This window comes from Coturnix japonica, chromosome Z, assembly GCF_001577835.2.
Source record: "Coturnix japonica isolate 7356 chromosome Z, Coturnix japonica 2.1, whole genome shotgun sequence".
Lineage (NCBI taxonomy): Eukaryota > Metazoa > Chordata > Aves > Galliformes > Phasianidae > Coturnix > Coturnix japonica.
Window position 1 is genome coordinate 61068084 of NC_029547.1, and position 13193 is coordinate 61081276.

Here is a 13193-nt window from a genome sequence, read left to right on the forward strand (position 1 = left end):
TTCAGCCATCTTACTCCACAAAGGCATGTCAAATCGTGTGAAAATGAAAACTTCATACATTGTCTCTTTTAATGCTGATCTACAATGGGATTTAGCTGAAAATATTATACGCTAGACATCGTTATTTTGAAGAAATGAAATAACTCAGCAAATAACATAGAAATCCACCTCTAGGATTTACATGGAAAGGTTTAGGTGCAGGGATGCTGCAGGCAGTGGAGGTCTATCCCTACACCCTAACACCCACTGCTGCCAGAGCCTGGCCATGAGTGATGCTGGGTGTTCTCTGGGATAGCAGACTGAGGAAAACTGCTGCACAACAGCAGCTTGGAGAGCAGCTTGGTGAGCTGTGTGAGAGAAGTAAGATTCAAGGTCATTGCAGGGGGAGGGCAGGAGGTGCTCCAGGCATGGAACAGCAGCCCATGCAGCCCAAGAGAGGCCCACAGCAGTGCAGATGAAAAGAGCAAAGAAGGAGCAAAATGTGTGAGCATGCCAAATTCTGCGTCATCCAGTGCAGCTCAGCATGGGGGTAGGAAGAGGAGGAACTGGGAATGAAGGGGTGAAGCTAAAATTGTAAAGTAGAGGGTGGAGAAAGGTGTTTGTGGACTTTTTTTCCTCACCATCCCACTCCATTTTTAACTAGCAATAAATTTGGAGAATCTTTGCTAAGCTGAGTCTGTAACTGATAAGTGATCTCCCTGTTCTTACCTCAACACACTAGCTCTTTTTCTGTCTTACTTTCTATACATGTCCTGCTGAGGAGTAAAACAGTGGCCCGTGGTACTCTGCCAGCGCATTCACCACAGCTTCTCTTACGCACTCCTAGCAATTCACAGAATCACAGAGTGACAGACTATCCTGCATTGAAAGGGGCACACAAGGACCATCAAGTCAAACCCCTGGGACCACACAAACATAAAACCATATGTTTTTATTATGAAAGACAGACAGAGGTGTCCACTCCTATGGAGTGATGCTGCCACTAAGTTTAAGCCATCATTTCGAGGATATGTAAAAAAAAATATTCTGTTTCAGTGTTGTTCTGTGGTAAAGGCTACTACAGGACAATACTGCTTTGGTGAGAGCAAATATTTGACTATTCAGTGCACGCGCTCTATTATTGATTGGAAACACAGCTAGGGAGCAAAGAGTATAGAAACTGTGCCACCACTGCAATGTCTGAGTTCATTATTTTTGGACCACTTTATTTGTTTCAATGAAAGGTATTTTCCTTCAAAAGAAAACACAGCTATGTTAAGAATAGCAATCTTTCCATGCAGCTTTCCCACAGAAGCAGGAGAGCTTTCACACTGTGCTGGAAGCGTGTCTTGCAGTCTAAATACATATTCCACTGTACCGTTCTATAATGTATTGAATTCCTGAATGTATTATGTACTATTAAGCTAAATAAAGAGCAAGTTTCAAAGATTCAGAGCTAACTCACCTGGTGGTTTTAATGGAGAAGGGGAGGAGCAGTATTTGAACTCATAGCCTTTACTTTTTTCAAGTCTTCACTTCCTAGGGGATATTGTAACTATTTTTGAATTCTGCCTTCTGTTACTTTGGATTCTTCTCAGACTAAATATGGAACAAAATTAGAACAACCAAACAAAGCCATACAAATAAGCAAACCCACCATATCTCCTGAAGTTTGTTTCGTTTATTTTATGCTAAAGCAAATGGGAACTATTTTAAATATTGCAGGCACTTCCCTTCATTTTTTGCTGCAGAAATCACAGATTTAAAATAAAAATCAATCTTAGACTTAGGAGGCCAGGGAGAAATTAACTCTGAAATGTGCTTCAAAGGACACCTTAAGCAGCCTAATTTCTGTCCTATGTAACATGCAGTAGTACAGTGGAGTATTGATACCAAAATCTACCAAAGGGAGAAGCTCAAAAATCAAAATCCAAATGGCAAAAATATCTGTCTCTATTATATATAGAAAGCATGTTTGTGAAACCATCAGCTTAATATCCAAGAAGGAAACCCAAATGGAAAACAATTATGAGACACAGATGAGAAAGGAGAGGCCAGAAGGAAAGTACAAAACAAACAAAAAGATGCCTTTGATTCTTGGACTGTGCAGAGAAAACTCAGAACATTTTTACCAATCACAAGATTTATGGCAAAAAAAAAAAAATATATATATATATCCACAGGAATTACCCTTTGTTATCTCTAGAACATTTTACCTAAATCTGTGTATTTCAGTGCCTTAACTGCAATCTCAATCAAGCTGATGCTTGAAGGAAAATGACAACTGTCACAGAGATGATTTTGGAAGCATCACAATATCAAACAGGGATTCACCAGAGAACACTAGCAGGGACAGCTTGGAGATAATACAGAGATTTCAGAGCAATACACCAGAGCCATATAAAATGAATGAAGATTGTTTTGTTCTAAAAGCTCAAAATAAGCATGAGCATCAGGAAAGTAAGTTACATGGCCTATACAATCTAAAATATAGCAAACATTAAAGGCCACAGAGTTAAAATGTGGAGGTGCAACACAGCTGAAAAAGCTTACTGCTTTAAGAGTTAATCTGTTATATATCTTGTATGTTGAAAAGGAATAAAAATCCTATTCATCCTATTAATAATCCTATCAATACAGCTGAATGCTGTATCTTGACAGCATAGTTAATTAGTTTTATGTATAACTTAGGGGAAAGGTTTCAGGCATAAAATGATGAATTCTTTTGGCAATACAATACTGTAAGGCTAGTGGTGATGTTTTCCCTCAAACAAAATCACAGACTTTTTCAGAAGACTTCCAATGGGCACTTACAGACAATACATTAAGATCATCTGCTTGTTCTGGAAGTCTGTCATAGTTCAAAACATAAAATGGATAGTTCTCGTCAGGCATTACAGAATTGAACAAATAAAAACTCCCATAGAAGCCTAGGGCAATTGGTGTGGGTTTATTGTTCTTTAAGCAGATGTATTAGATTGTTTGCAATGTACATTAAGCTTAGAAACTCTTAAAAAAACAACAACAAACAACTAAATGAGCAATCAACTGTAGAATTAAACCATATCCCAAAGACTTGGTATTGAAGAAAGTCTTCTAAAAAAATCTGGTCTGTAAACATGACTATTAACAGGACTCTTCACCATCAGATTTATGAATATGTGGCAAGAATCCATTTTTCTGCCCTTAGCAGAGTTGACAAGTTGTGCCAGATCCCTGTAACCCACAAGTATTTAATTCTCCAGTAATATACTTCTTCTAGCAAAGGGGAGTTTCACTAATGAAATGGAAGTGTAGCTTCATTAGAGGAGGCATGACACTCAAATGCCCGCTGTTTCCTATTCAAAGTTACAGGACACACTATGCTCTGTAGACTTGCAATTGTGTTTTAGAATTTCAGGGCCTGCACAAGAAAATTCTGAAAATTAAAACCAAAACAAAACATTAAGAACAGACATTACAGTGGCTGCAACTGGAACTACTGAGCTTAAATAACAGAAAGAGATTAAAGTTTCTCTGGGGAAAAATGTTTCTACTTCTAAGCATAGTTTGGTGCTGAAATGTACAGCAGTTGTCTGCTGTAGTCTTTGCTCACCAGATGTTTTCATTTGCCCACCTCTAGTATCTCCAATAGCAACACTGATCACAAAGATTTAATGTGAGTTTCTCATGTAAGAATGCATATTTAGTTTTTGCTATACCAAAGTGGTCCTAAGTTAGTTTCAGATCTCAAGGACAAGATCATGACAAAAACCAATATGTGTAGTTTCAGTGAGACCTAAAATCAGGCCTTGTACATCACTGCAACAGTCAAGTCAGGAAAAATCCTTCAGTTAAGCTGCTGATTGTTGGCTAGCCCAGGTCAGCATGGTTAATCTTTTATTTTTTACTCAGAGAGGACCTACGTCTCTTTTAGGTCAGAGAAAAGTACAAAATACATGGATGCTATTTATTTTAGACAAGAATACATAGAGCAATTTCAGAACCATTGGTATGGCTTAACAAAATTGAACTGTTCCTAAAATCCATGGAAACTTTCAGTGACAGAAGAACTAATCAAGGGCTTACTTTGATCACCACTTCTCCAGCATACCCTGACACAAATTTGAGTTGCCTTGAGACTTAGTCTTTGTCTTCCACACTCGTGATTCACACTCCTTATTCACAGTCATATTTGCAAGTTCCTGAATTAAAAAAGTTACACCTATAAAATACAGTAGTTCTTCAGTACACATACATAAGATGTAATGCATTTTATAGCTGTAATCTACCTGTAATGTAATTGATATCTTTTAGTAGTATAAAACAGAATATAGAACTGTCACTATAACTAAATCAACTTTATATGAATGTTCTTATACAAAAGCAAAATGTTATTTGACCTTGCACTTGTAAGATGATGGATGATTCAAGTGCAGATCGGATTCATTTTAGTAGACTATGTTTATAAAATACATGACATTTGTCTTCAGATTGGGGAACTGAGCTCTTGCCCCCAAGGTTTCAAGTAATCTTAGTGGAATTGTAGTCTGGAAAAGCATACCAATACATTTATGCTTTCCTTACCCTTTGGCAACATTAGTTTCAGGATAAGAGCTCCAGCAGCAAATATTTTGTTCAGTAGTCAAGGGCTTGGTGCAGCTAGTCAAGCAAATCGAAACACTCAGAACTCCAGATGCTTCATTTCATGAATTCACCCCAAAGCAAACAGATTACCATCTGGGCATATGAAACAGAAAGATAAAATACACACTTAAATTAGTTTGTGATTGTGAATACAGTGCTTGTAGTTTTAGTACATATAGGAATAATATTATTTTAAGAGATAAAATACTATGAATTTCAAGTGCTTTCTGCCTGAATGGTATCTCAGATATTAGATTTTGATTGGAGGTTTTGGATGAAATCTTACGTATTTTAACTCAACTGTTTAACACTCCAAGAAGATACAGAACTTTGTCCCAACACTATTGATAATATCCGGTCTAGTGATTTATTTTTCCAATCGCTGTACTTCATTTTATATATTCAGAAAATGTACTGAGCCTATTTAAAACATATTGCTTCTGAGAATGAACTTAACTGACCCCCAAAGTTGAACTCATTTCCCCAGGAGGCCTTTACAAAATCTTTTTCTTATCTACGTATGGGTTAAAGGTTCACACTGTAAATACATACAAAACAGATCATAAACTCTTCCCCCATAATTTCTACACAAATGTACTTCACCCCTTGTAAAATCCTGAAGATTTCCTGCTTTGAATACCTATATGGAATCTTGGACCCACTGACAATCTTCCATCTAGTCTAGCTGGGCTTATACCTCACTCTTCATGTTTTTTGCCACAGGAACAAATTTCATTGTAGGCTAAAGTTTGTAAAGCAGTGTGGCCTGAAATCTGGCCCAGGGAAGTCTGCATCACAGAACAAATGCATCAGCAAAACACTGAGCAATGAAGGATCTGAATTTCAGAGATGAGATAGCCAGTCCTTTGTGGACAGAGAAACTCCCAGCAAAGGCATTCTCTGTGCATGTGTTTCTCCACTGTCTTGCCAGATAAACAAGTCATTGGAATAGTGATGCAGGAGGGAGAAACGTTTCGGGCTTAGGAGATTACGGATTTGGTGCAGGTAAACTGGGCTTGAGCTAAATGCTCTTGAATCCTTGCCACCTACAAATGCTTAAGGCTCTGTACTGGGAGAAGCACCTTCCATCTGGGAAATACGCAGATCCCATTCCTATCTGTACTGCATTTACAATAACACAGCTCCTGCAAATTCCCTGGTGCTTATTATGTAATCAACCCTCACATTGCTGCAATTTATAATCCCAGTAAATATCCCAGCTATCTGTATTGGAAAATTAGGGGCAAAATATTTCAACTGGCATCTAGTCCTAGAGTATATTAGTTAGTACATTAGTAACATTAGTTCCTAATATTAAAGGAAGCTGCATTCTTTCAGTTGTGTAAGTTGTCATAATCTTTTAGTGGAAGTTGTTTCTTTCTTTTTTTTCTAATGGTGCTTTAATGGTGTTTTTAGGCAACACACAGCAAGATGTGCCATGTCATAAAGGCAAGCACGATCATCAGTAGTACTTTCACACATCTAGGACAGTATTGATCTAAGAAGTCTTCAGATTGAAGAAAAAGACATACTGCAAAACAATTAAAAAAATGAGAAGAGAGAATGAAAAAACCAACCGTATTGCTGTTTTCCCACATGGGTACAAAGTTTATCTGTTAATGACCCTCCATAAGCAATCCAAATGAACTCCTAGGAGTTTCTACAATCTTGATATGTGATTGAGATTGGGAAGAAAGCTTAAACTTCTCTAGTGTTTGATTTAGGGATACAGTCTAATTCCACAAGATGCTTAAACATGCGCACGGCCCTAATTCTTCTTTATGCAGACAACATAGCCAGATACTGAGCTTTCCACCCCATGGTAATCTGAGAACTCTTCCTCTCGTGACTTTTAACACTAACACCAGATGTATTAGGGATTATCTATCTGAGAATATTTTCATCCTGTTTTCAGAAACGACTCAACAATTACAGTCTCTTGAACTTAACAATGAAACAGAATCATGGAACAGATCTGGAAAAGCCTATCATTTTCGGGAATGAGGAAACAGATTTACTACACCAAATCCAATTTTTCTCCATGACCTTGGAAAGAATACATTAACGGCTCTAAAGTTCAGCTCACCAGTTGAGACTGATCTGTCGGACTTTCATGACACAGGAAAAGGTTTGCAAGTTAAAGATCTACTATAGTTTCTGAGTTGGCTTTTGTGATGTAAAGTTTGATGCACTTCAACTTAGCAAAATTGTCTGATTTCTTCCTCCTTCTAACCAAATATGAAAAATGGCAATGCAGGAAATCAGAATGGTCATCTTGAATAAAAAACTAAAACTTTTTTTCCTTTAAGCAATGTCTTTTAAGAGTTGTACTGATCTGTCCAATACACTTTTAAATGGGCCAAAGGTTTGACAATGGGCAAAGCATCTTCCATTTAGTTCTCATAGACATTAAACTCCTACAGTGAAAATGTCCAAAACAGAGGCAAGCCCTCCTCCCAAACACCAAAACACTGACTGTTCCTTCATCCTGAAACTGGAGTGCAGTGACACTGCATTCATAGTGGAAAATACAAATAAATAATAAATAATAAATATGATAAATAATAAAGTACTACTTCGACAAATAAAAACAACCCAACCCTTTCATTCCAGCTCAGTGAATGAACATGTTGTGATTCTACTACAGTGACTGATATTTAATTATTAATAATCTATAAATATTATAGAAAATACTGACTCTACTAGAAAGCATTGTTGTAATGCTAGCAAGAAAGAAAACATTACTTCGAATGGCCCTTCTATTTGCATCTTATACTGAACAAGGCCTTTCTACCTACTGCAGTATTTGATCTAGTGAAACAAAGATAAAATTCTGAGCCATATAACTAAAAATGATTGGTCAGTACATACACAGGAAAATATTTGACTTTTTCTCTCTCTTTTTTTCTATGCAAAGGAAGCAACATTTTTCAGAATACTTTTGTGGCATCTGACACTGTTTTTGGTTTTGTTTTGTTTATAAATTACAATTATTACTTAAGAAATATAACAAACTTCACATTTTTTTCTTAAGAAGGGGGAAAAAAACCAAACGTGTAAATATCTGTGTTTATTGAGAACTAGAAGTTAATAAGATCCTGGGAGAATTTAAGTCAGTTACTGTGAAGTTCAGGCTTGACAACCAGGATAAGTAAACTCTGAAATACTTGTCTTCTGCCACTCTATGCTGTACAGCTCCAAACTGCTTCCTTTCTCTCAGTCAGAAAGTAATTAATACAGAAATCTTGAAAGAAACTTTCTAAACTAAAAAAGTCAGGATCCATTCGCCCTTTCCCCAGAGATACGCATGGCGTTATTGTGATGGATTAAGAATGCAGCAGTTACTGAGTTACTTTTGAAGAAATATATCTATATACCATGTTTGTGGGTTTTTTTGATTCTTCTTGTTTTTTGGTTTTATTTTTATTTTTGTCTGTGTTTATTGGCAAAGGTAAGTGTTCAGCTGAAAGTGTAAATTATTTCTTTTACAATCTGGTACATTGAGTCAGAAGTGTTATAAGCTCAAAATATGTCTGTACGTGCATCATAGCAGATTTTATGGCCAACAGCAAACTGTAAGTAAATACAACTGCAGAAAGAAACCAGTCTGACATATTGAATAAACTTTACTAAGTATACAAAAAATGAATATTAATCACTCGGTGTCATTAAGAAATTACATGGAGGTCCATAACTGTCAGCATTTACAGTCTGAATTCAGACTTCATAACTGCCTTTGGTAGTGGCTATAAACTACTGTGTAAGCTTACATTAAGAACTCTACCACTTTAAGTGACTTTATTTCCATGATCTGCACATACCAATTTCTTCATGCTACTCAGCTTCGCTGAGATTGTTTTTAAATAATGTGAATATTTGCTTCTGCTAACTTTAACGCTTAGTATTGTTATTTCCAATCCCCACCTCCCACCCCCTCCTGATCTAAAAATCTAAAATAAGAGTATGGATAGTTAGGCACAAAATAAGTCAGTTCAATGTAAGATACAGCAGATAGTTTCAGTAAGTTAATATTAGCTTTGAATTTAGCCATTTGAATACTTCCCTATAAAAAGAAGTGTGTAAAACAGGTGAAACCACTGTGGGCAAGGATGGCTATGTAAACAGGCCTTTCATTTTAAAAGAGACTAAATATTATAAAAACAGGTTAAAATGTGTGTGTGTGTGTGTGTGTGTGTTTGCGGGGGAGAAGAGGGAGGGAAGAAGTATTAAGTCATTTATGTTCGAATACAAAAAAAGTAGTAATTCATTTAAAAGTATATGAATTAAATAGCCAGAATTATTGTTTGCTTTACATCCAAAAACATCCTCAGGTACAGCAGGCTTTCTATAATGAGCTTTTATTTCTGAAAAAAAAGATCAACGCATATCCAGAAGGTGTACTATAATAAGAATACTATTTTATTAATGTAATATATGCACTAGTTTCACTTCTTGTAGAGTGTGAAAATGTATGGTACACTTATATAGGCAGTACGCTTTATTATCACACCGTGGCAAGAGCTGGAAGCAACCATCCATCACAGAGAAGGCAAAAATTCTGCTTTGTTCGTGTAAGTAAAAACACATTGCTGCTAGTTGTTTACATCACTCTATCTGAGAAGCTAATATTACCATTAGTATGAGACGCCTTCGTGTGTTTAAAACACAATGAGCATTACTTTTTCAAAATATCACAACAAGTTGTCTTATCTCCGACATATAAATGTGATTTTATCAAATTCAAATGATTTAGGTTAACCACAATCATCCCCTTTGTGGTTTGTTTTCAATTCAAGTCTGCAAACTGAAATCGTCTTCCCCACCTGCTCAAGAGAGTCAGAAATGAACTGAGATTCACTGACTGACACAATTTTGCAGTTAAGGATATCTCTCCATCGCTAATAAACTCTAACACGCAATGCTTTTGCTGTTCTATTGCTCATTCCTCTCAGTTGTAAGGAATGACTTAACTTTCAAGGTTATACTTTTTGGAACCACAACATAAGCAGGCGTTTCAGCAGCTTATTTAGTAACATAAAAATGACTCGGGTTTTCACTCGCACAAAAAACACAAAACCCCTTTTAGACACATTCATACAGTAAATACAATGGAACAGAGACTTACTGACTTTTGCCAAATTATAGAGATCCATTATTTTCCATAATTAATTTACAGTTGAATAGTGTCTCTAACAGGACATGCAAATCAGAATTATGATGCTGTGCAGAATTCCAGTCATGCTTGAAAACCCTCAAAATGCCAATACAAAGAATCCTCACTGAAAACATTCTAATATGGAGGGGAAAAAAAAAAAAAAAAAAAAAAAAGCCTGAAAAATACAGTTAAAATAATGCATGTTTCCAAAAAGAACTTAGAGACTCAATTATCTTTTTAGAGATTGAAACAATCAAAATGTAATTTTCAATGAAATATAGATCTATGGAAAATGATTACTATGCACTTCTCAGATTCTGGATCAGAACTGCACTATTTGTAAATAAATGGAAAAAGTACATATTTTTAAGATATCCTGGAGTTTACTTACACAGAGAATTCAGTTGTCTTTGTTTATACCTCCTTTCAGCATCTAATGGGAGGCTATAAGAAATAGGATGGATTCTTTAGCAAGGTCTAGATAGATAGATAGAACAAGGGGAAATGTTCTTAAACTGTAAGAGATGTAGACTGGATATATGAAAACGTATGTTATGGTAAGTATTGTGAAGAACAGTTTGCCCAGTGAGGTGGTGGATACCCGTCCCTGGAGACATTCAAAGACCAAGCTCTGAGGAGTTCATGTCCCTGTAGCTGTCCCTGTTCATTGCAGTGGAGTTGGATCAGATAACCTTTAAGGGTCCCTAACAACTTAATCATATGATTCTATGATTTTAGAGATCTAAAAATGTAAGAAGAATGTAAAATGTTTCTTCACCTATGAAGAATGAGATTCACAGTGATGAAGTTTCTACTCACAACTCCTTTCCAGGAATCAGTGTCGTTCACACATTCCAGAGGCTGTTTCACTGATGAAGATTTAAGATTAGAGCAGTTGCAGATGCCAAAAGAAAAAGCAACCCATACTTTCCTTCTCAGTTTCCTTCCTTTGTCATCTGCCCCAAGGACATCAAAGCTCAAATAAGGATGGGAAGCCTCCTGACTTCCAGCAGAGCAAAGAGAGAAAAATGAACAATTGCTAGTCCTGATGCATGGCTGTGCTATTCTGTTTGAGAGGTATCTATGTTTAACAGAGATTTTATAACAAATAATAAATGGAAAAAAGAATGAAACTGCATATGCAGAATTAACCCAGCTAGCTGTTTTGGTGAGGCTGAGATAGGCATTAACAATAACCCAAAACCCTTCAGCACCAGGGTATAAGCCTTTGAATGGCAGAGAAAGAACATGCATTAAGGACTTCTGCAAGGCGTAAAATCAGAAAACTTACTTAACAGCTGGATGTGAGTTCAGAAACCATGTCTTGTTTTTACCATCATATATATTATTACAAGAAATATGGTAAAAAAAACAAAACAAAACAAAACCAACTGCAAGCAGTGCTCTAACGATACCCTGAGTGGCTGTCAATTGTGAGAAGTGAGAAGACATGAGAAGTGCAGAACAGAGTGGCAAAAATACTCTAGTGATTAGTTGTGGCACCAGAGAAAATCAAACCATGGTTAAAAGGAGGAGCAAGGGAAAAACTTGTTAGTTAGTGAAGAGAGCAGCTGACAGGCAGTGCTCATACTGTCAGGTATGCTGCACCCAAACCAGGTCTTGAAGTCCAGCCAGGTTTAATCATCTCAGACTGTGAGTAATGATTACTCAAGAGGGGAAAGAAATTAGCTGGAATAGCATTTTTTATGTCTCTATAGGAGAGCATCATGAAACTGCTATTTGTAAAACTATTCTTGCAGATTCACTCTTTGTGAACTCTATTTGTTTACCTTCAGTGTTTCAGTTTATTCCATGAACCCCCTACCCCCTACTCTCCCACCCCCACCCAGTTAGGGCTTGAAACCCTTCAAGGCCTCTTCACCACCTCCCATGCTGTTATATTTGGTACAGATACACTGGTACAAAATCTGTTCAATAAGATTTATTGTATTTAATATACACATACCCATATATCCCACATTATTTGCAGTGGCACTGAAAGTCTTCCCTATTCTCTTGGAATTCTTAGAATCTCCACCTAATTTTAAGCATAGCAACTTTACAAGGTAGGTGTTTTAGCATGATAAAGGTGGCAAAATGTGAATAAAATCACACTCAGATAGATGCAGAGAAGTATCAAGAACTTGTGCCTAGTAGAATCTGGGCATTTGGGTTCATTTTAAAGGTCTGGCAGCAGTCTTTAATCCATCTGAAGACATTCAGATTACTTTTATCAAGTTGGGACCTGAAATATGATTTGTGATGTCCAGCTATCTGTCAAAACCCTAACATCCATAATATTTTAGCTGTCAAGCAATGCTGTTACACAATTCCTAAGATAACCACAAGCAGCAAAACTTACTTTACTACTTCTCCTCTGAGTTCTGTCCTGAGAGATTTTAAAAGCTAATTTTTGGCTTTTTAAATTAATGACAAAGTTCACTGTAAACTTTAGTACTATAGGATTAGGGTCTTGGACTCCTAACAATGCTTTCATTTCTTTTCTATAACTCACTGGAGAATGAATAGCACTCTTTCAAATACAGTGACTTTGCCTTATGTGTTTTGTAAAGTGCTTTACGCATTTCCCATGGACTATAAATAATGAGAATGAAAAGTGGTTATTTTCAAGTAAGAAAGAGTGTTACAAGAGAAAGAAAATATAGTGTTCCTTTATATTCTCTGCAGAATACAAAGCAGAACCATGGTGTCTCCTCACTTTTCAGAACAACATGAACAAAAAGGTCACAGAGAGAAAGGGAACAAACACAGGAGAATCACCAGCAAAAAAGATGAAATCTGAGACAACTCAAATTTCAGTTCTCCCCTCAGAACAAATTATCTACAAGACAAGCTGTCATGGTTTTGTAATTTTGTAATTTTGCTATCAGTATTCCACATCATAACATCATGTCAAGTATGGATACTTCTGTTGAATGTGCAGTCCACAGAAGAAGACTACATATCCCAGAGAACAACAGGAGTAACAATAAGTCACGGGACCAGGACTCTATATAATCTCGTTCCCAGGCTGGAGTGCCCTCCTTCTTCTCTCGAACTTCTCGGAGAGTGGGAAGCGTTCCAGCCGTGTCGCCTAGAGTTCACAGTAGGCCTCTCGGTTTTCGGAGACTCTCTCTCTCTGTTTCGTTCGATTTTGTTAGCCTTAATTATATTATATTGTGTTATCTTGTATTTCGATATCATATTTTAGTAAAATAAGTTTTTCCTCCTTAGATTGTCGCTGTTTTATCCCACTCCCCTTTTCCCCCTCCTTCCGGGCCCCGGGGGGGGGGGGCGTGGGTGGCTTCCCCTGTCACGGGCATAGGTAAATCTAAGATAACCCGTGACAGATTTTTTGGTGGAGAATGCGGGCATAGAGCTTTTATAGCTTTTAGAACAACTCCTCTCTTTGCTCTTAAAGAAGCTTCACTCT

The 13193-nt window shown here is 36.8% G+C and overlaps 1 protein-coding gene across 4 annotated transcripts in view; it reads right to left on the reverse strand.

Annotated features, from left to right (window-relative positions):
• The window catches only part of LINGO2 (leucine rich repeat and Ig domain containing 2), a 462402-nt gene that overhangs the window by 293003 nt on the left and 156206 nt on the right, over positions 1-13193 (reverse strand). For 2 of the 4 annotated variants that reach the window (XM_032441226.1, XM_015849936.2), the window contains exon 1: positions 4546-4683. The exons of 1 other annotated variant lie outside the window; for it this stretch is intronic. The gene's annotated coding sequence lies outside the window, so the exon portion shown is untranslated. Of the gene's footprint in view, positions 1-4545; positions 4692-13193 lie in introns of those variants that run through there. One more of the 4 variants, XR_004305522.1, reaches the window with a different exon arrangement.